Raw genomic sequence first — 22,478 nt, 5'->3', positions numbered from 1 at the left:
CTTGATACTTCTTTTTGTTGTATATAACTTTACTATGTTAAAGTTAACTTCCTTTTTATTTAGACAAGAACCTGGAAATGCTATGGAATAATTCTTCTGTTAGTGAGAAGATATGATGCTCTCCTTGCTAATAAAAATTAATTTCTGATGGCAAGGCAGGTGGAAAGTACAAAGATAAAGTTGGTGTTGGAGTGTCTTATTTCTATGTGTTGCTTTCATTTGTTGAATAAAGAAAACTGCCTTGGAAGTTTGATAGGACAGCCCTTAGATGGGCATGATAAACAGAACAGAATGCTGGGAGAAATAAGTCAGTGTGGCAGACACCATGGCTGTCTTCTCCTCTCTGAGATGGATGCTGGTTAGACTCATGCAGGTAAGCCACAGTCAAGTGGTGATACACATTATTGGAGATGGGTTAAAGAAATATGTAAGAGTTAATCAATAAGAGGTTAGAACTAATGGGCAAGAGAGTATCTAAATGAATAGAGTTTTTTTTGTAATTATTTCGGATATAAGCTAGCTGGGCTGCCAAATGCAGCCTGCCATGCTCTTACAACATGAGGCAAATGAACCATAGGTCAGAACATAGATGAATAAAAATGGGGTAATTTAAGTAATAAGAGATAGTTAAAAGCAAGACTATGATAAAAGCTGTTAGTTTGTACCTAATATTGTTGTGAGGGGCTGCGGGCAGGCCTGCTTTTCATCCTGCCCGGCTTCCGCACGGCTATCTTAGCCCCGAAAATAACAACACACAAATTGTATTCATTTAAGCACTGCCTGGCCCATTATCTCTAGAGAGTTAGTTACTGACTAACTCTCACATCTTGATATTAACCCATTTCTAATAATCTGTATCACACCACGAGGTGTGGCTTACAGGGAAAGATTCAGCATGTCTGATCTGGTGGCTGGCTCCATGGCGTCTGCCTCATAGCCCTCTTCCCAGTATTCTGTTCTGTTTTCTCCGCCTACCTAATTTTCTGTCCTATCAAGGGGCCAAGGCAGTCTCTTTATTGACCAATGAAAATAACACAATAGACAGATAACCCTCATCCATCATAATATTAAGACTCTGTGTGATTATTTGGGGAACAGTTACTGGGTCAGAACTGATTGGTGGTTTAGACAGAAAACTCTGCTTACAGCTTTTAATTGATAACTTGATACAATTTAGAATACCTGGGCATGCCTGTGATCTTGTCTATGGAAGATTGTCTTAATTAAACAAATTGATGTGGAAAAATGAAACATACTGGGACTAGCACTGTTTCCTAGTTAAGGCTGTTCTGAACTATATATCAATGGAGAAATCAAGCTGAGATCAAGCAAGGATGGTGTAGGAGGTTCTTCTTTCTATACACAGAGATATTTCCAGGCCATGACTCTAAATGAGTCATAATGTTAGATAAATGTATGTAGGCTTGGAAGAGAGAATAAAAAGGTTAGAGAGTTATAAAATAAAGCCAATGCTTAAAAGCATTAAAGTCATTAAAGAGACAGAGTACAGATAATCACAGATAAAAAGGAGTAAAAAATAAGCCACATAAAGATGGAGAATATTCAGTGAGTCTGGATTATACATATTATTGTGTTTTTGTTAAATTTTTTGGCTGCGAATGAGCTAAGTACTGAGAGGCATTCCATTGTATGGGCTGCTAAGCTAGACCAACATGTGTATTATAAAGTTATCTTGACCTCAGAATTTGGGTCTAAAATGTGTTGCTTGGGGAAGAGGTTTCTCTTTTGTTTTCACAGAAGATGAGAATCTGTGGATTGCATCAAGGCAAATATCATTTCATGGACCACTGCCCCTGAAATCTTGCCATGAGCACCTTCAAAAAATTACTTCACCCAACTGCTGACTGAGATGAACCTAGAACACAGGATACACCATGAAAGATATAATTAACTGCACCTCCAAAGAGCAAGAAGCAATATGGACAAAGCTGCATGCATATTCCCAAATATTGTTTAAAAATGTTCCTTTACATTTAAAGGGGGATATGCTATAGAGATGAAAAATTTGCTTTGGTGTAGATCTTGGTTTATTGATACAAATTTAAGGTCTATTTTTTATATGTATATGTATTTCTGATCTTGATTAAGGTATTGTGTTTGTGAAGCTCATTTTTAAATGTAATATATAACTAAGAAATATAGGTTAATAGACAATTATCAAGCTTGTAATCATGTTAGATTTTCTAGATATATTTCAGTTATTTAGGGATATTAGGTATTCTTCAAATCTTTCTGAGACCTTCAGAATATAACATTTAAAATGTTTAAGAACTTAAGACTTTTCCTGGCAGTGAGACACATCTTATCCTGGCAGTACAAGCTACTTCAAGAAGAAGATGGACATTAAAGAGGCTCTTTATGGAGCTGGTTAGCCATTTGAAGAAGAAACTGCTCTTGCCTGGACAGCATAACTGGACATGCAGGACCTATAGTGAAATAACTACTAAACTTGCCTAAAGGTGAGATGATCCTTCAGGGTTCCTGCTTCATGAAAGAGTCTGCTAGACATTCTGCAGGATACAAAAGAAAGTGACTGAAACATCTCTGAAATTTCCTACTTCATGAAAAAGTCTGCTGGATAAAATGGGCCTGTAGACTGAAGATGGATGCCCCAATGGTACCGAAGAACTTTGGGTGACTATCCAGGCAGTGAGATGTCTCTGTCAATTCAGAATTTTGGAAATTGTTTATAATGTATTTCTTTATTACTTAAGTAATATTATATCCTTCTTTTAGAATTTAATGGAGTTGAAGAATTTATAGTTATAGTTATAGTCTTCCTTTGTCATAATAAATGATAAAGTAGATATAAATATAACAACTCTAATTCCTGCTAGAATTTTATTAAGTTAAAGCCTTCCTTTTTGTTTAAACAGAAAAGGGAAAATGGTGTAGGAGGTCCTTCTATCTATGTGTTGCTTGCATTGGCTAATGAATAAAGAAACAGCCTTGGCCTCATTGGACAGAACTAAGGTAGACTGAGAAGATGGAACCGAATTATGGGATGAAGAAAGCAGAGCCAGGGGATGTCATAGATCAGCTACCAGACATAGACATGCTTTGTCAGTAAGCCACTGCCACGTGACAATTCACAGATTAATAGAAATGAGTTAAATTAAGATACAAGATTTAGAAAATAAGAATCTAGAGCTAGTGGGCCAAGCAGTGTTTTAATTAATACAATTTCTGTGTGGTTATTTCAGGGCTAAGCTAGCCAGGCAGTCAGGAAAAATAAGCAGGACCTTCACCAACACAAGGAAGTGTTTGTCTATTCATTTCTTGTTTTAAGAGGCCCCTTGTTTGTTAATGGTTATTCAGCTCTGAAATAATAACACAGAAACCACGTTATTTGAAGTACTGTTTGGCAAGTAACTTAAGCATATTTCTGGCTAACTTATACATATAAGATATACACACACACATTTATATCTTAAATTAACCCATCTCCATTAATCTGTGTATCAACATGAAGCAATATGGCTTACTGGGTCTAGTTGTGGCATCTGTCTCTGGCAGTTCTACATGGCTTTTTCTGACTTTTCCTTCTTTCTCCCAGCATTCAGTTTTGTTTTCCCCACCTAGCTAAGTACTGTCTTGGTATAGGACAAAGTCGTTTCTTTATTCAATCGCTAATGGTATTCAAAGCATACAGAGGGGAATCCCACATCACCAATGTGTGCTAGCTAAATCCACATAAAACCTAAGACGTCCTGAGAAGAATTCTGGACACTAAAAAACAAAGTTTACCTGCATTTATTTCCTGGATGGTCTCTACTTTCAGGCAGCATGTTGCAGCTACATTAAGAGAAATTTTTCTGATTCAGTGGTAACAGAAAAAAAGCCAGATTTTTTTTGAAACAGTGGCTTTCTGACCATGCTGCCAGCACAAACTGTGACTCACACAAATCAGCCTTAGTTCTAGCGATGATAATTAGCATTTTAAGAAGCACTACTGGACAGAAAATAATTTCAGATACACATAGGACAAATTCAGACATAAAAGACCCCTAAACAAGACAATATGTATTTTAAACATGTTTGTAAGCTTGGTAGAGGGAAGAAAAGGTGTATAGAGAGATAAAAATAAGTAAATTGTTTCTTTTAAATAAAGTACTTAAATAGACAGAGTACAGAGAGTCGGATTAAAGGAATAAAGAAAAATAAACCACATAAAGATGGAAAATACATAGAAAACCTCGATTATATATATTATGGTTTTTCCTTTGAATTTTTCTTTTACTTTTTCATTCAAAAAGTTCCACTCCCTCACTCTTTCCACTCCCCTCCTGATCCACCACTCCCCCTCCACTCTCTCTCCTCCAGTCTTAAGAGAGAGCAGGGTACCCTGCCCTGTGGAAATTCCAAGTCCACTCCACCTATATCCAGGTTTAGGAAGGTGTGCATCCAAACAGACTAGGGTCCAAAAAAGCCAGTATATGCAGTAAAAAAAAGTCCTAGTGCCATTATCAATGGTTTCTCAGTCAGCCCCATTGTCAGCCACATTCAGAGTTTAGTTTGATCACATGCTTGTTCATTCCCAGTCCATCTGGATTTGGTGAGTTCCTATTAGATTAGCCACATTGTCTTAATCGGTGGACCAACACCTCATAGTCGTCCTGACTTCCTTGTTCATCTTCTCCCTCCTTCTTCTCTTCAACTGGACATTGGGAGCTCAGTCCAGAGCTCTGATGTGGATCTCTGTCTCTGTCTCCATCCATCACTGGACAAAGGTTCTATGGTGATACTTGAAATATTTATCAGTGTGACTATGGGACAAGGCCAGTTCAGGCACCCTTTTCTCTGCTGCCCAAGGACCTAGCTAGGGACATCGCCGTGGACACTTGTGATCCCTTCAAGAGCTACGTCTCTTGCAAACCCTAAAATGGCTCCCTTAATTAAACTCTCTTCTTCCCTGCTCCTATATATGCCCTTCCTCCATCTCAACCCTCCCACTCTCCCAAGCTCTCCCCAAACCTTCCCTTCTTCCTTCTTTCTCCTCCTCTCCCCTTCCTCAACCCCCACACTCCCATGCTCCCAACTTTTGCCCAGCAATCTTGTCTGTTTCCAATTTCCAGGATGATCTATTTATGTTTTTCTTTGTGGTTCTCTAGGTCTGTAAACTATAGGCTCAATGTTCTTTGTTTATGGCTAGAGTCCACTAGTGAGTAAGTACATAACATATTTGCTTTTGGGGGAGGGTGTTCTGGTTTATCTCATTCAGTATAGTGTTTTCTGTTTCCATCCATTTGCATGCAAATGTCAAATTGTTACTGATTTTTATCACTGAGTAGTACTCTAATGTGTATATTGCCACATATTCTTTATCAATTCTTCCATTGAGAGGCAGATAGTTTGTTTCCAGGTTCTGGCTATTATAAACAATGCTGCTATCAACATAGTTGAACAAAAGCTTTTTAGTATGATTGGGCATCTCTTGGGTATATTCACAAGAGTGGTATTGCTGAATCCTGTGGTATGTTGACTCCCAATTTTCTGAGAAACTGCCACATTGATTTCCAAAGTGGTTGCACAAGTTTTCATTCCCACCAGCAATGGATGTGTGTTCCCCTTAATCCACATCCTATCTAGAATAGGTTATCATTGTTATTTCTGATTTTAGCCATTCTTACTGGAGTAAGATGATATCTCAGAGTTGTTTTGATTTGCATTTCCCTGATAGCCAGTATTGTAAAAGGTTGCAGCGGCCCCCATCCCGTCACCTGGATGGTTTATGCCTGAAATAATTGCACAGAAACTGTATTCATTTAAACACTGTCTGGCCCATTACTTCTAGCCACTTCTTGGCTAACTCTCACATATTAATTAACCCATTTCTAATAATCAATATATATCACCACCAGGTCGTGGCTTACCAGGATGATTCTAACCCACATCCATCTTGGGCAGGAGAAGTATGGCATCTGCTTTACTCTACTTCTTTCTCCCAGCATCCTGTTCTTTCTACTCCACCTATCTTAACTGCTCTCCTATCAATAGACAAAGCAGTTTCTTTATTAACCAATGAAAGTAACACATAGATAGGTGACCCTCCAACATCCAGCCAGGGAAGTTGAACATGTCCTTAAGTATCTTTTGGCAATTTGAAATTTTTCTGTTGAGAATTCTATGTTTAGTTCAGTACATCACTTTTTAATTGGGTTATTTAGAATTTTAATCTCTAATATCTTGAGTTCTTTATATATTTTGGAGCTCAGTCCTTTGTTTGATGTGGGATGAGTGAAGTTTTTTTTTCCATTTAGTAGGTTGCTTTTTTGTCTTATTGACTGTGTCCTTTGCTTTACAGAATCCCCAACAGTACTTTGGGTGACTGTCTAGGCAGCAAAATATCTCTGTCAATTCTACAGCTTTGGAAATTGCTTACAATGCACTTTCTGTTTATGTAGGTAATATTATATCCTTCTGGTGTCTTTGATGGAATATTTAATCCTTCTGGAGTCTTTGGTGGAATATTATATCCTTCTGGAGTCTTTGATAGAATTAAAAAATAGGTATAATTATAGTCCTCCTCAGTTATGATAAAAGATAATGTATATATAAATATTATAACTTTAATTCTTACTTGATACCTGTTTTATTATATGTAACTCCTATGTTAAAGTTAAAACCTTTTTTATTTAAACAGAAAATAGGAGGTGATGAAGGAAGTCCTTCTGTATATGTAGTATTTCTATTGGTTAATGAGTAGAGAAACTGTCTTTTTGTCCTGCATATGGCAGAACAGAGAAGTGGGGTAAACTAAACTCTATGCTGTGAATACCATTGGTTATTAAATAAAGAAACTGTTTTGTCCTATAGCAAGGCAGAATTTAGCTATGCAGAGAAAACTAAACTGAATTCTGGGAGAATGAAGGCTGACACAGGAGAAGCCATGTAGCTCTACAAGAGACAGACATCGGAACATTAGCTTGTAAGCCTCAACCATTTAAGCTTCAATACACAAATTAATGGAGGTGGGTTAACTTAAGGTATGAGTTGGCCAGATATACGTTTAAGCTATTGGTCAAAAAGAATTGTGAATAATATGGTTTCTGTGCAAATATTTTGGGGCTGAGCAGCTGGGAACAAACAAGCAGCATCTTAAAACAATTTCTCTCTGCTCTTGACTGCTGGTATGATGTGACTAGATATTTAAAGTTTCTGCCTGATTTCCCCACATTAGTGGACTTTATCTAACCTGGAATAATAAACTAAAAAAATAAAATCCTCTTCCCACTTTGTTTTTTGTGATGATATTTTATAACAACAACAGAAATTAAACTAAAACACATGAGGACTATGTAGAAAGCATCTTCCATCACTTCTTTTACATGGCAACGGTGTCTAATAGATTCAATTAAGTAACTCAGAATATTTTCACCGAGATTTTATATTCCATCTGCTAATGATGATGATAATTAGGCCATTTTTCTTATCTCTTACCATTAAAGTTCTGTTATTTAGTATCAAAAACTTATCACCAAAGTGTTAGCTATTGAGAACAGAAATTAGTAAATTACAGACTAACGGTCAGTTTTGATTTGCTCTCTCTTCTTGTAAATAAGATTTTATTGGAATGCAATCACACCCATTTATTTTCCTACTGGATTTCATACTACAAAAGCAAACTTATGTTGATGTTGAAGAGCTGTATGACTTGCAAGATGAAGTGTATTAAGTATCTGACATTACACAGTAAATTTTTCATAAATCCTGGAGACTAACACCACAAAATTTGCTCTATAATTTAAGATCCATTAAGAGGTGGTAAAATGTTTATAAATTATTAATTATTAATTGTGTTTAATAATTTTTGAATTGACATTATATTCACATAATACAAATCTGATATTACATATATATATATATATAAATATATTTGAAATCTTACTCACTTTCAGTCTTTCACTGTCATTGAAGTTATAAAGCCATATGACTGTCATACTGAAGCCATGAATCCTTGTTGTTTGCTTAACCCTAATGAGAAAAATTTAAATAATCTATAAAAATAAATGAATATCTATGTATGTGTATATATACTTATATATATGCATATACATATACATAAATACATAGTGTGTTTGTGTCTCTGCGTGTATTAGTCAAAAGTTGTAGCACCTTCCTTCTTCCTAATTGCTTCCTGAGATGTGGCTTATATCAGTTACCTACATTATTTCTGCCCTCTGAATAACTACCCTCTAGGCTCTGATGAAGCCAAAGAATGTCAAAAAAGGCACCAACAACATGTCAGAATTATATATTAAAATTAAACATAACTTTCAGACTCCCAGAGATATCAACAACCAGCTACAGAGAGGATTCAATGGCTAAATTCCAATGTTCAACATCTCTTACAGGGGTAAATGCTCATTTTTGGCATGCTGGGTAGTGATTTCAAAGATCTGGGTATGTACATCAAGGAACTGGACATTCTGTTGATGTGCAACTATCTTAATGTGGTGAGATGGCTCACAAAGATTCCTCCAAGAATGACAAAACCATCATAGAAAGAGCAGCGCAGCTCATCACCAGAGTCTTTATTCCAAATGCTATGTGTGCAATAAAGAAAAGGAACAGATGGTTCATGTACATGTTTTGCTTGTGGTTAAATGTTAATTCAGAAACTAAAAAAAAAAAAATTAGGAGAGATTAAAAGTCCTTGTCCATAGCAGTTCAAAAGCATAGGAAAAAGTGCATGAATATCCAAGGTATATGTAGATGAAGAAAATCTTTCTGCTAGTAAATGTGTTTCCCTTGCTCATTGATTTTTCTTTTTGATGGTCCAACTTTACTCATATAATGGAACTGTTTGCAGGATTACTAATTTTCTATGATTACTTTTACATCTCCATCTTAGTATTTCACATTGCAATATGTAGCTGTTTTAATTAGTTTTACATCCCTGCTTCTTCTCTATGTAAATTTAAGTCGATGAAAGTATGTGTACATTTGTATTTTCTAGGATTGTCATATCCTTTATACAATAGGAAAATTAGCATAATATAATAATCAACACCATTTTCATTAAAATGTGCTGTTTGGCTATTTATATTATGACAGAAATGCCTTTTATTATTTTTCCTCCTGATTACTTAGCATTTTATTAAGTGCTACTATTATGTATTAAGTATTATGGTATATTTCATTTACCTCTAACTGCTTGCCACAGTAAATTCTCTGTAAATACACTGGCATTCCTAAAACAACTTAGTTTTACTTTATTTGTCCAGCCAGTTGTTTTTTTAATATGTAAGCATTATACTTCTATAACTTAACTTATATATTAAAGAAGTGAGCATGCTGCAAAACTGATGTTGAAAGAGACTGGTGTTAAAGAAGTAGGGAAATTTAATAGTGTGTAAGTAAAATGAAAATGTTGGGAGAACTAGAAAATAGGAGATAGATATGAGAGGTAGATACAATGGCCAGATGTACTACAATTCAAAAATAAACTCTGTAACAGTATTATTTTTCTTTCACCTTCAGAAAGAAGGGCACCTTCATACATGGTACATAAATGATTCACTTTGAAAAGACATGGATTTATAAAAATTTCCTATGGACTAAAAGTATACAAGACTTGAAAATATATCTGGAGAATCAACATGAACAAGTGATGGGATTTTTATATTTACGGCCCAGTGACAAAAGCATACTTTAGTAAATAAAGAAAGCGAGTAAGTCAATAACATCTGCAATTTCAGCAAAATTATAAGGCAGAAAGTTAGCCAACCTTAAATGACATGGAATTTCAGAGTTGATTTGATTTGTGTTTCTCTGATGGCTAAGAATGTTGATCATTTAACATGAATTGTTTCAATTATGTATTTTTACTTGTATAAATTCTCTGATTCAATATAAGAAGTAAAAGAAAATGGTGAAAAACACAATACTTTTTCCTAAATATAGAAAACTCTACAATACAATTTGGTCTTTTGAAGATACTTCGCTGTATATAAAAGTAAACTACAGCTGTATATTTACTTATAGTAGTTTGAAATCCATTTCTCACCTTCCTTGATTTTTACTTTACACAGAACATTAGTTTTGTCATATTAAGTTACATGACACATGTGATCCAAAAAAATCTTCAATGTACTAATAAAATGAATTGCAAATCAATATGTCAGTACATGAAACCCCCATACTGTCTGTGTCAATACATCATCATGTGTTATCTAGGTTTAAGTAAATTTAGACTGTTTATTATTTTTTCTACACATTTAGTGATATACTGCCTTTATAGTTTTAGTTTTGTTGAAATGTCATTATTTTTCCCCATCTCCTATACTCTTATCTACTTGGTCAAGAGCATCTCAAATGGTAATCTTTTATGAGCCTTCCTCCATTGAAAATTAGAAACCTATCTTTTAGCTCCCTTATAGTTCTTGATGAATCTTTTTACAATACTTGACACTTGAATATAAGAAAAATATTTCCTGTTTGGATGTCATCTCTCCGAGGTTAAATGTAATAGGCAATTTTTATTTGTGTGCACCAAAATATATTTGTTACCATACAAGATTATATTATTATCAGGACATTGAATTAAGCAAACTGAGGAAAACCTTTCATTTGTCTCTCTTTATTAACATAATTTTCTAAATATGACTCTGAAGGGGGAGAACTGAGATAAAAAGGTAAACAATTGAATTGATAGAAAAAGAGACTCATATGTTTTTCTATGCCTCCAACAACTGCCATTTCTAGTTTCCTGTTCTTTTACTAGAAAGCTTAAAGCTGTGAAAACAATGTGTTTTCAGACCATTCCACCTCTCTATTTTTAAATTAAAGACAATCTCTAATTTTCTCAGGATTTTTTTATTGAAAACTAAAAATCAGTTAATCCTAAATTATGTAGTAAATTTTGTTAAAATTTATATTTGATTGATTATGTTATACTTCAATTTAAGCAACACCAAGAATAAGATACTCCTACTTAAATCTATTCTCAAAATATAATCAGCATATTATATGATCTTCATGAATAAAATATTAGATTTTTAAAGAAGGTATATCTTTATTTAATCATAAGTATGTGTTCATGTGTCTCTTTGTGAGTATATTCACATGATTTCAGAAAACCTCAGAGGCCAGAAGGTAGATCCTATAATCAGTTGCAGGTCACCTATCATGGCTTTTGGAAACTGAATTCAGGTCCTCTGCAAAAGCAGTATGTGCTCTAAACAAATGTGTCACCTCTCTGTTCTGAGATATGTTAAATTGGATCAAATATCTTCATTATTCATTTAAATAAGAACAGCATATTTATAATGTGTATGTATATATATATATATATATATAATGTCATATACAAAAATCATTGGTTCAAAATAATGATGACTAGAAAAACTGATAAAGACTTTGCTAGATAGATATTTTGCAATGTAATGTGTGAATTCTTCTGAAAGAGAAAATTTTATGTTATAATTGTGTTATCACAGTATGCTATAATATTTTTTATGAAGCTTTTATTAGAAAATTCTATGAAATCTTACATTGCCTAAGAAATTACACTACCACAGATCAGTATATCATCTAATGGAATTATTAACCATACGAATTTTATAGACCTTAATGTTTCCCATCAGATTTTGTTTTGACATAATGCCAGAGAAGAAATATTAGTATGAGAACTATGCTGCTATTTTTATATTTAACCACCAGTATTGGTAACTTTTAAATTTTAACATTGGAACTTCTAAATACACTCTGCTTTTAATATTGCTGTAAGTAGATTCATTCACTACATAAATTTTTCATTCATACTAAACATATTTTTCTTATAAACATCTTTTTTTTTCATCCTGGCATTCCCTTCTTTGGAGTTTATGAAAATGAGATCTATGGGAATCATAACTGTAAAAGGTGGCTTTTGTGACAATCAACTTAAATTATACTGAATATGATGCAGCAGTAAAATGGTCTCTGTTGTCCAATAACTTTAACCATATTGTATAAATATGGGAAGTTATGCCTTAATCTTGCATAAGTTTTTAGGGAATACATACTGATTAATTCAATATTGGACTTTAATTTCATTTGGAGCACACCTCTCATATAAAATACTGCCTGTCAGGGCCTAGAGAAATATTAAAGTAGTTAATGTGTCATCTGTTTTACAGAAGACTGAGATTCTGCATGCACCTTTTGCAATTAAATAAATGTAGACAGACACATATGCATGAAGAACAAAAAAATTTTAAAATGTGGTTGGAAAGCTTTCTCAGCAGCCAATTTTCTTGCAGAAAACAAGATTCAGTTCTCAGCATCAACATGGTAGTACATAAATATTTGTAAATTCAATTTCATGAAATTTGATGCTATAGTCAAGTCGCTATGGGTACTATAAATTTATGTGGTGCACATATATTCAGGAAGATCATTCATATGCATAAAATAAGAATAAACAAAATCTTAAAAAATTAATAAATAACACAAACTTTAAAAAATTCATTGACAAATAGGTGAACTTGATATAAATGCATTTTATAATCATCTTGATTCTGTATTCTTGTTTTTGCTCAAAGTGTTATTGCATTCTTGTTGTTGTTCAAATAAAGGTTTCTTTTACGACTAATGTATTTAAATGTTTGGTTGACAATTAGTAAATATTTAGGAAAGATTAGGAGGTATGGCCTTTTAGAAATGGTATATCACTGAGGGTGGTCTTTAAGACAAAAGTTTATACCATTCTTTTATCACTCTCCTTCTGCCTCCAACTTGTGGACAAGATGGGAACAATCAGCTAAGAATGCTCTCGGCATTGCACCTATCTGCTGGCTGCCATAATAACCATGACCATTTTGAGAGGCTCATTCTCAGAAACTACAATTAAGACCCAAATTAAATTGTTTCTTTTATGAGTTGCCTTGGTTATGGTGTATCTTCACAGCAATAGAAAAGTAACTAACAGCACACACTATTTCCATTTTGCCTGTCAAGATCATTCAGCATTAATATGATAGTTCACGTTGAGGTGCAATTACAAATCTATTATATAGGAACTAATACAATTCAGATGTTTTTCTCATTATTCTTGTTTTAATGAGTGTCAAAATTCTGTGGTAAATTTTTGTTAAGATGTTTCCAATAAAAAGTACTGATTTTGAAAACAAATAACTTAAAACTGCCACACACAGACAAAAGTAGGTCCAAAAACATTCTCCTATTCTTAAATGTTTTACAATGCATTTTTATCATTAACCAGTCTTTTACTATTAAACTTAAATGGCCAATTGAGAGAAACAGTTCTGAGATCATTCTTCCAACCACTGGTTAAGACTGGCATGACAGGTAATAGGGATATTATACATTTAACTTTCTGAGCTTTTTGGTCAGAATTGGTGATTTTGCCAGCTCCACAAGACTTCTTGTCCACAGCTTTGATGGCACTTGTCTGTCTCCTGTCACAAACAGCAAAATGACCCAGTGGATGATAGTCAAAAAAGCTCTAAACATACATAGGCTTGACAGGAATAATATCAATAATGGCTGCATAACCAGATTTCAAAATTTAGGGCCATATTTCAGCTTCTTGCCAGAATAACAATCAATCTTTTCTTTAAGCTCAGCAAACTTGTTTGCTATGTGAGCTGTGTGACAATCTAGTACAGGAGCATAGCCAATACTAATTTGGCCTGGATTTTTCAGGATAATCACCTGAGCATTGAAGTCAGCACCTTCCATTGGTGGGTCATTTATGCTGTCACTAGCAAGTTTGCCACCTCTAACATCTTTGACAGACACATGCTTTACAATGAAGCCCACATTGTCCCCAGAAAGTGCTTCACTCAAGGGTTCATGGTCCATTTCAACAGACTTTACTTCTTTTATGACATTGACTGGAGTAAAGGTAACCACCATTCCAGGTTTTAAACCACCTATCCCCATTTGGCCCACAGAGACAGTTCCAATACCACCAATTTTATAGACACCCTGGAGGGGCAGTCACAGAGACTTGTCAGTTGGACAGATTAGTGGCAGGATACAATCCAAAACTTCCAGCAGGGTGGACCCACTGGCATTGCTATCTTTGCTGCTCATTACTCTCCATCCATTGAATGAACTCATATTAGCTCTTGGCTCCAGTATGTTGTCATCATTGCAAACAGAAAATGTCACAAATGCTGCAGTGTCCAGGCTGTAGCCAATTTTCTTAATGTAGGTGCTAACTTCCTACCAATTTCCTCATATCTCTTCTGTTGTGGGGTGCCTCAGTGGAATCCATTCTGTTGACATGAACAATTAGTTGTTTCACACCAAAGGTATAAGTCAGAAAGGCATGCTCAGGGGTCAACCTGTTTTGAATATACCTAGCAACAATCAGGACAGAATAGTCACCTGAGATGTGCTTGCAACCATGCTTTTGATAAATCTCTGTGTCCTCGAGCATCAATGATAGTGACATAGTATTTGCTGGTCTCAAATTTACACAGGGAGATGTCAATAGTGATACCATGCTCACACTCAGCTTTAGTGTGGAAGAATTGTCTGTATTCTGTCAATCATGGTTTAAATAAATGCTGATTGGCTAGGCAGGCAGCATGGATGGGTCAACCAGACAGGAAGAAGAAGTGGGGCAATGAGAACAGGAGTATTCTGGGAAGAAGGAAGCTCTCTCCTCATTCCTGCCCAGATCACCGAAGAAGCAGGATGTGATCTGCCCCACTGAAAAAGGTACCAAGTCATGTAGCTAATATAGATAAGAATAATGGTTTAAGAAGAAGCCTGAGCTAATGGGACAATCAGTTTTATAACATATGGAGATCTCTCTCTGACTTTTTGGGGGCTTACTGGCTGTTGGAACTAAGCAGGGCAGAAACCCCAAACAGCAGGCTTTCATGCTATAAGCTGTAATTTGTCCAAGACCCAGATATACTTGAAGGAGCCTTTACCCATCTTGGCAGCCTTCTATTCAAATTTTTCAAATGTTCAGTTGTTGATAACAACACATTTGTAGATCAGGTGGCCAGTTGTGATGGACTTGTCCGAATCTATATGTTTAATGATGAAGATATTGATATGAATCTTTTCCTTCCCCATTTTGGCTTTGAATTAGTGGTGGTTTTCAGAGGGGTAGTTACTTTAAAAATAAAGAGGCAAATTTGAGAAATAAATTCAGCTGATTATTTCTATTTCAAAGACAATGTATTTCTGCTCTTATGAAAGAAGAAATCAAATAGGTGGCTATTTGTACCAGTCAGTTTTCTATACATCTCAAAACCTGCATGGTCAATTTGGAGGGACCAAATCAAAACACATAAAAAGGTAGTACACGCTTAAAACAACAATGATTTCAGGCTCAAAAGTAAATTACAAGAAAAGTTTCAAAATGTTATAACAGAAATTGGGAAAATATTTTCTTGTAAGAAGTCAAGAACTTGACAAGAGTATAACACATAAAATAAATTTTCTGCAGGCATAAGTGTGGAGAAGAGAAATAACACTTAAAATAAAGCATCTGATGAAATCTTTAGTGAGTCTCCCATTGTGCACTCAAGCACACATAAATGAAGAATCAGTTTTCTCATTGCCGTTGTCTTAAGAAAAAAATAGTATGACTTGCATTTAAAGAACATATAAATTAAACATGAAATGGCTGTAGAACTTAGATTTCTGCTTTCTGTGTTTGTAGGATAAATGTAAACAAAGTTATCAAATACTTGTTAGGAAGTCTTTCTCACTAGATATTAACTCAACATTATTGGAAAGAAATCGAACATATTTCAATTAAAAAGAAACTGAAGAAGATATAGTTGATTACAAGCAGCAAGCTATTTTTTATGACCTATCACAAGCTACTAATTAAAGGACACTTGTAGTACTAGAACAATTACTTTTTACCATTATATAATTACCTTTCTAAATAATTGGTTACCATTTTTCCACATATATGTGTAACTCAATTTTAAGTAGTTGTTGCAGAAGAGAGCAAAATGAACTTGTTGATGCACATAGTTGTTTATTACAATAACCATAGAATATACCTATATTTTTACTGATTCTGCATATAAATATTGCCTTTTCAAAAATATTTAGATATATAAAGGTAATTTTTAGGACTACCTACAAGCAATATTTTATTCATGCTTTTAAGATATAGTTATATGAGACAAAATATTCCTTTAAATCCAATTTGGTGCCCTGCTCTCTCACATTAGTAATTTCAGAGATAGTTGGATTTTCCATAATCTAAAGCTATATTTTCATATTTCTTCATTACCAAAAAGTAAGAGTGAAGAAAGTTTTCGTTTATTATATGTCCATTAAAGAAATTCCATTCATTTTTTTAAAAATTATACTGTTTTATACACTATAAAAGGCTAAATAGCTCTTTCAGTCAACAAATATCCTTGAATGAACAATATATGTAAATAACAAAATGATAATGTTATCAACTAGTGCTTAAAACATCCTTCAGGTTCTTAACTAGTGTTTCCTTTCTTTGCAACTAAGTTTTAAAGAAATTCAATGACGATCAAGAGGAAATAATGATAATTGGGATTAAATTTTATAGCAGGATGACTGATATTTATAGGTAAAATAATAATATTATCTTCATTTTCCTGTTTCTGTGTCTGTTTTTCTGTTTATTGAGAATATTTTATATCCTCAGAATTTCTCCATCTTCAAAATTACTAATACATACAAAAATTTTAAGAATTTCTTTAATATAATTTTTTCTAATTTTATATAACTATTTCCATTCTCATTCCCTCTACTCCACCTGCTTCATCTTTCCCTCTACCCCACCCCTCATTCACTTCTCAGAAAGTGTATAGCTTCCCATGGGGAGTCTGCAATGTCTGCCACTTCACTTTGAGGCAAGACTAAGAATTTCTTCCCATATATAGGTTGAGCAATATATCCCTCCAAAAACAATGTGATCCTAGAATCCAGTTAAAGCACTAGGGATAAATCTTGGTCGCACTGTCATTGGCCCCACAGATATCACAAGCATTACAACTGTCCCCCACATTTAGTGGGCCTATTTTTGTCCTGTGCAGGTTCTCCTACTATCAATACAGAGTCTTTGAGATCTCTCTAGCTCAATTCAGCTGTTTCTATGAGTATCATTATATTTATCTTGATCCCTTTGCTCATATTATTGTTCCTCCCTCTCTTGGGTTGGTCTACAGTAACTTTGCCCAATGCTTCTCTGTATATCTCTGTATCTGATTCCATCACTTGCTGGTTGAAGATTTTATAATAAAAATTTATGTGGGATCAAAGAAACCATGAAGCCGAGCAGCTACCATCATCCTGTTTAGGAAGACAAGGGCCGGGATTCCTGAGGAGACCTCATTGCAGTCTGTGATTTGAAGTGGAAAGTCATGGAACTTGAGCTTTTGTACCTTCACGTTTCCTTTTCCCATCTCTAAAATACTGAACTAAAGTTTTTATGGGAGGAGACAAAGAACAGGGCATGGAAGGCAAGGACAAGATAGACGAGACATTAAAAATGCTTTAGAGCCATTAACTCCTTTTACCTAAGTAGGCAGAAATGGCCTCATCTGTGAGTATCTGACATGGACCAGCAGCAGCACCTAGAATCTTCTAAACAAAAGGTGATGGTTAGCACCTGGTCCTAAGTCAAAACCAGTATTCGTACCTATCTCCCCTCTTGAAAATTTATGAAATGTTATAGAGGAAAAAATTATAAATTATTGATTTATGCATCCCAATTTCATTAAATGACTTTTAAAAATTATACTGTTTTGTACACTATAAAAGGCTAAATTATTCTTCCAGTCAACAAATATCCTTGAATGAATAATACATGTAAATAACAAAATGATAATGATATCAACTAGTGCTTGGAACATCCCTCAGGTTCTTCACTAGAGAGTCCTTTCTTTGAAACTAAGTTTTAAAGAAATCCCATGAGGAAGAAGAGGAAATAATGATAATTGGACTTAAATTTTATAGCAGAATGACTAATATTTATAGGTAAAAGTAATAATATTATCCTCATCTTCCTGTATCAATGTCTCTTTTTTTCAGTTTATTGAGAATATTCGACATCCTCAGTATTTCTATATCCTCAAAATTACTAATATATACAAAATTTTTGCATAATCTTAAATCCCTCCAGTTATAATAATATTGGCTAATGAGATTCTTTCTCAAATAACTAAATCAAGGAGTGAATAGATGCTAAGACGACAGAGAATTTTGTCAGAATGTTTATGTGGTATAATAATTAATCTATAAGAACTTAATATCTAAAAATAAAATACATAAAAAGATCTTTCCATTTTAAATGGCATAAAAGTATATATCAATTCTCTCTGTCATTAAAATTATACAGTAGATTATACATTGGAATGTTAAGATAGAATAAATTTCTTCACACAGTATGTTATCAACTTAAAGACAAACACATAAGAGAGGAGAGAGGGGAGAGAGAGAAAGAGAAATATATAGAGAGAATTTGTACTGTCTCAGTTGGCTGTGACTGACCTACTCTAGACTATAGCACAGATATGTAGTGGCATTTAAAAATTCCAATGAATGTATAATAATTCAGGATGGAAAATTCAGAATGTAGATGAATTCAAGAAAATTATTTACTAAGTAGAATTGAGGTATAAAATAGTCTAGCTAAATTGTTTTACCTCTGACTTTATACTTTATTTGGCTCACACCAATCATTATGGTACAGAGGTTGACCACATAATTTGATTTTCATTGTAGATAATTATGAACACAAAGAAATATTGTTTTCCATTGTTTTCTATGGTAGAATGGTATTAGTAACAAATAAATAGAATGGAGACACATAATTTAGAAAAATAAACAGCTTAATTGCCAAATCATTGGATATGCTAAAATAAAGATTCATAAAAATCAATAAATTGTGATAACTACCCATGAATTTTTTAAGGAAGAATATAGAATATGCAAGTATTTGTGACTTTCAGTCCAATTCATCCTAGTTTAAAGCTCAATTTGGCATTTCTTATTTCAAATAAGGAAAAGATCTAATGTGTGCTGTGTAATGTCTCTATGACTGACCTATATCTCAAGCCCTTATTCAAAAATAAAAAAAACAATATTTTAAGATGGGATATTAGAAAAGATTTTCATTTCCAAAACTTTTACCAACATTTTTTACTCTTTCAAATAGGTATTTTAAAGAAAATAACTTAAACTCCTCATTAATAGACAGCAGTGTTTAGGTATATTTATCACATATATCAATATATCTGATTAAGAGAAACCATATTCAAACATATGTCATGTGGTCTGATGTGGCGTACGATGCACATCTGTTCTCTAAGAGCCACCATACATTTTGTGAACAGGGCAAGGGATTGGAGATTGAAACACACCAAGATTCACACAGACAGCACAGACAGAGGCACACCTCTAATCACTGGTAAAAGAAGCCATTTATTGAATTTCACCATGGAGGCTTACATGCCCACCACAGTCAGGTAGGCAAACAGGTGCAAACCTCATTCCCTGATCCTCAAAGAAGGCCAAGGCAACACGTGCTCAGGAAGCAGAGCTGGACACAGCTTTCAGTAGCTCAAATCAGAAGGCCAAGTAAAAGCCACTAGTGGGGGAAAGAAGCTGGAGGCCAGGACTCCAAATAGTCCCAAAAGTCTAATACTTATACTCTATAATATGTTGCTAAATTGATTGTATCTATCCTCAAAAATTTCTAGAATTTCTTTAAGGCTATTTTTATTTTAAAATTTATAATATAAATACATCAGTTTTCTCTTTCTTTTCCTCCATTAAATCCCTCAAGAAATTTTTCTTTCTGAGAGGAAAAGACTATTACAAAAAAACACAAATGTTATAAATTCAGAGAACAACTGATTATGTGGTGATCACGTTCAGTGGATACATCTATAACATGACACATGCATCTATTGCTTAAGGAGCATTATAGAAGAATAAGAGAAAAGAGTATACGTTTCAAAAGATTAGAAAATTTCCTGAGAAATTGTTTCTCCTAGAAATGATGGAAAATCTTCACCAGTGAAACCTTAACAATGTGATTGCATAAAGAGGTCGTGATTAAGAAAAGCCCACAAATACATGCTAATAATAGCTACTAAAATATTGAGTCGTGATGATCAATTAAGTAAAAAAGTAAATAAATATTTATTTTAAAAGAACAAACTGATAAGCAGTATTTTAATGTAAATTAAAATTTATAATTAGGCCAATTTTTTTCTTTTACCTTTTGAAAATTCATGCTTTTTCTCTGCAGAAATGCCTGATCAAATAATTAGCCAATGTTAAATGTGACCATTAAATGTTTAATTTTAATTTCTCAAATATCTTAAAATAATCTCCTTGTCATACTTTCTTCTAGGAGCTTGACAGATTTTATTTTATATTATGGTGATGTGTTTATTTCCTTTAGAGTTGGTTTTTATGTATGTATAAGCCAACACAATATTCTCTTCTTTTATGCAAATATTTACTTTCCTAACCTTTTTTTGCTGAGATTATGTAAATTTTATGTTGACTATTCTCCACAAGCTAGGCAGAGATACTCTGACCATCTTGAGTACACTTATTTCTGGATTTCCTACTTGCTATCAGCATTTTATACATCTGTCTTTATGTCATTAACCTACTATACTGATTACTATAACTTTTTAATGTATTTTAAATTCATTAAGCAGAATGTTTTCAGCATTTTTCTTTCCTTAAATTTGTATTGACTAGTCAGGGTCTATTGTAGTACTGTGCAAAATTTGAAAAGTAGTTCTTCATTTATTTAATAAATTTTAATTGCTATGGATAGAATAATAACAATTCTTCCAACGCATATACAAGAATTAGTTTTCCATTTATTTGTGAATTTTTATTTTAATTAATTTATAGTTTTCAATTCAAACAAATTTTGCCTACAGGGTTAAATATACTATTAGTATTGTCTTAATGTTATTGTAATTGGTATTAACTGCCTAATTTCTCTTTAAGATCATTTTTTTAATTTTAATTTTTTTTATTAAAAATTTCTACCTCCTCTCACTTCCCTCCCCTTTCCTCCCCCACTTCTTCTCCAGGCCAAAGAAAAGTCAGGGTTCCCTACCCTATGGGAAGTCCAAGGTCCTCCCCATTTCCCCCAGGTCCAGGAAGGTGAGCACCCAAACAGATAAGGCTCCCACAAAGCCCTTCCATGCAATAGAATCAAAGTCCAGCGCCATTGTCCTTGGCTTTTCAGTCAGTCTCCACCGTCAGCCACATTCAGAGAGTCCGGTTTGATCACATGCTCCATCAGTCCCATTCCAACTGGCCTTGGTGATCTCCCATTAGATCTGTCCTATCGTCTCAGTGGGTGCACGCACCCCTCACGGTCCTGATTTCCTTGCTCATGTTCTCCCTCCTTCAATTCGGTATAGTTACAGGCTGAAAAATGCGAAAAAGTTTCCAGAATTTACTTTTTTGCATTTTTCAACCTGTAACTATACCGAATTGATTGATTCTATCAGTTCTGTCATTTTTAGTGTTTTCTTTCATTTATGCCATTTGCAAACATCAACAATTTCATTTCCTTTTCAATTTGGATGCATATCACAATATTATCAAGGATTTTAACACTGTGTTTTTCCTCTTATTTCATCTTAATCTTCCCAAATAAGGTTAGTATTTTTCCATTACTTAATATTTCATTCTTTATTCCTTATTTTTTCTATTTACAAGCATCCTTGATGCTTAGTGAAGCATCTAAGAAAACACACTGCTCTTTACTCAAATTTTCTTTCTCCATCTGTCTTATTTACTTTATCTTCTTTTTTTCTTCCTCCTGAAACCACCTGCACCTTAGTACTACTTACATGTAACTGATGTTCAAGTATTTCCATGTCTTTGTGCACATTGTTTTCTTTTCTGTTTGTACATGATTGTTCTTCTTTTAACTAATCACTCGTTAATAGATATCCTCAATGGATTATAACACAAACAGTCCAGTGAGAATAAAAATATAAATGAAAGAAATATAATAAAACCTTAGTACAATCTAATAGAGAAAAACATGAGAGAGAAAGAGTGGCAGAGACAGAGACAGTGAGACACTGGTAGAGAACATTTGCAGCATCATGTGACTGAGTTACTCCAAATATAGGTTGCTGGCATAGACTGAAGAAGCCAATTAAACATTGCACATCCTGAACATACAGATTGCAGAACATTCAAGAAAAACATCTCATACCTGCCATTGAGACCTGTGACATATTTCTCTAACTCAAATGTTTTACCTCTAACTGTTAAAACTATCTAACTTTTCTGATCCTTATCTTTTATTCTTTTCTTTTTTAGTGTTTCTTCTCTAGATTCTTAATCTAAAGCAAAAGTTTTTATATTTATTAATATTTTATGTACATTGGTATTTTCCTGCACATATATCTGTGTGAGGATATCAGGAACCCTGGAACTGAAGTTACAGACATGAGTGAGCTCCTATATTGGTTCAGGGAAATAAATCCTGG

The 22,478-nt window shown here is 33.9% G+C and overlaps 1 pseudogene; it reads right to left on the bottom strand.

The window, feature by feature from the left end:
* Positions 1–13,201: 13,201 nt before the first annotated feature.
* On the bottom strand, positions 13,202–15,063 carry LOC125389249 (elongation factor 1-alpha 1 pseudogene; annotated as a pseudogene).
* Positions 15,064–22,478: the final 7,415 nt, after the last annotated feature.

This window comes from Myodes glareolus, chromosome X (assembly GCF_982192425.1).
Source record: "Myodes glareolus chromosome X, mMyoGla1.1, whole genome shotgun sequence".
Taxonomy (NCBI): domain Eukaryota; kingdom Metazoa; phylum Chordata; class Mammalia; order Rodentia; family Cricetidae; genus Myodes; species Myodes glareolus.
Note: the sequence above shows the minus strand (reverse complement) of the source record. Positions and strands in the feature narration are given on the sequence as shown.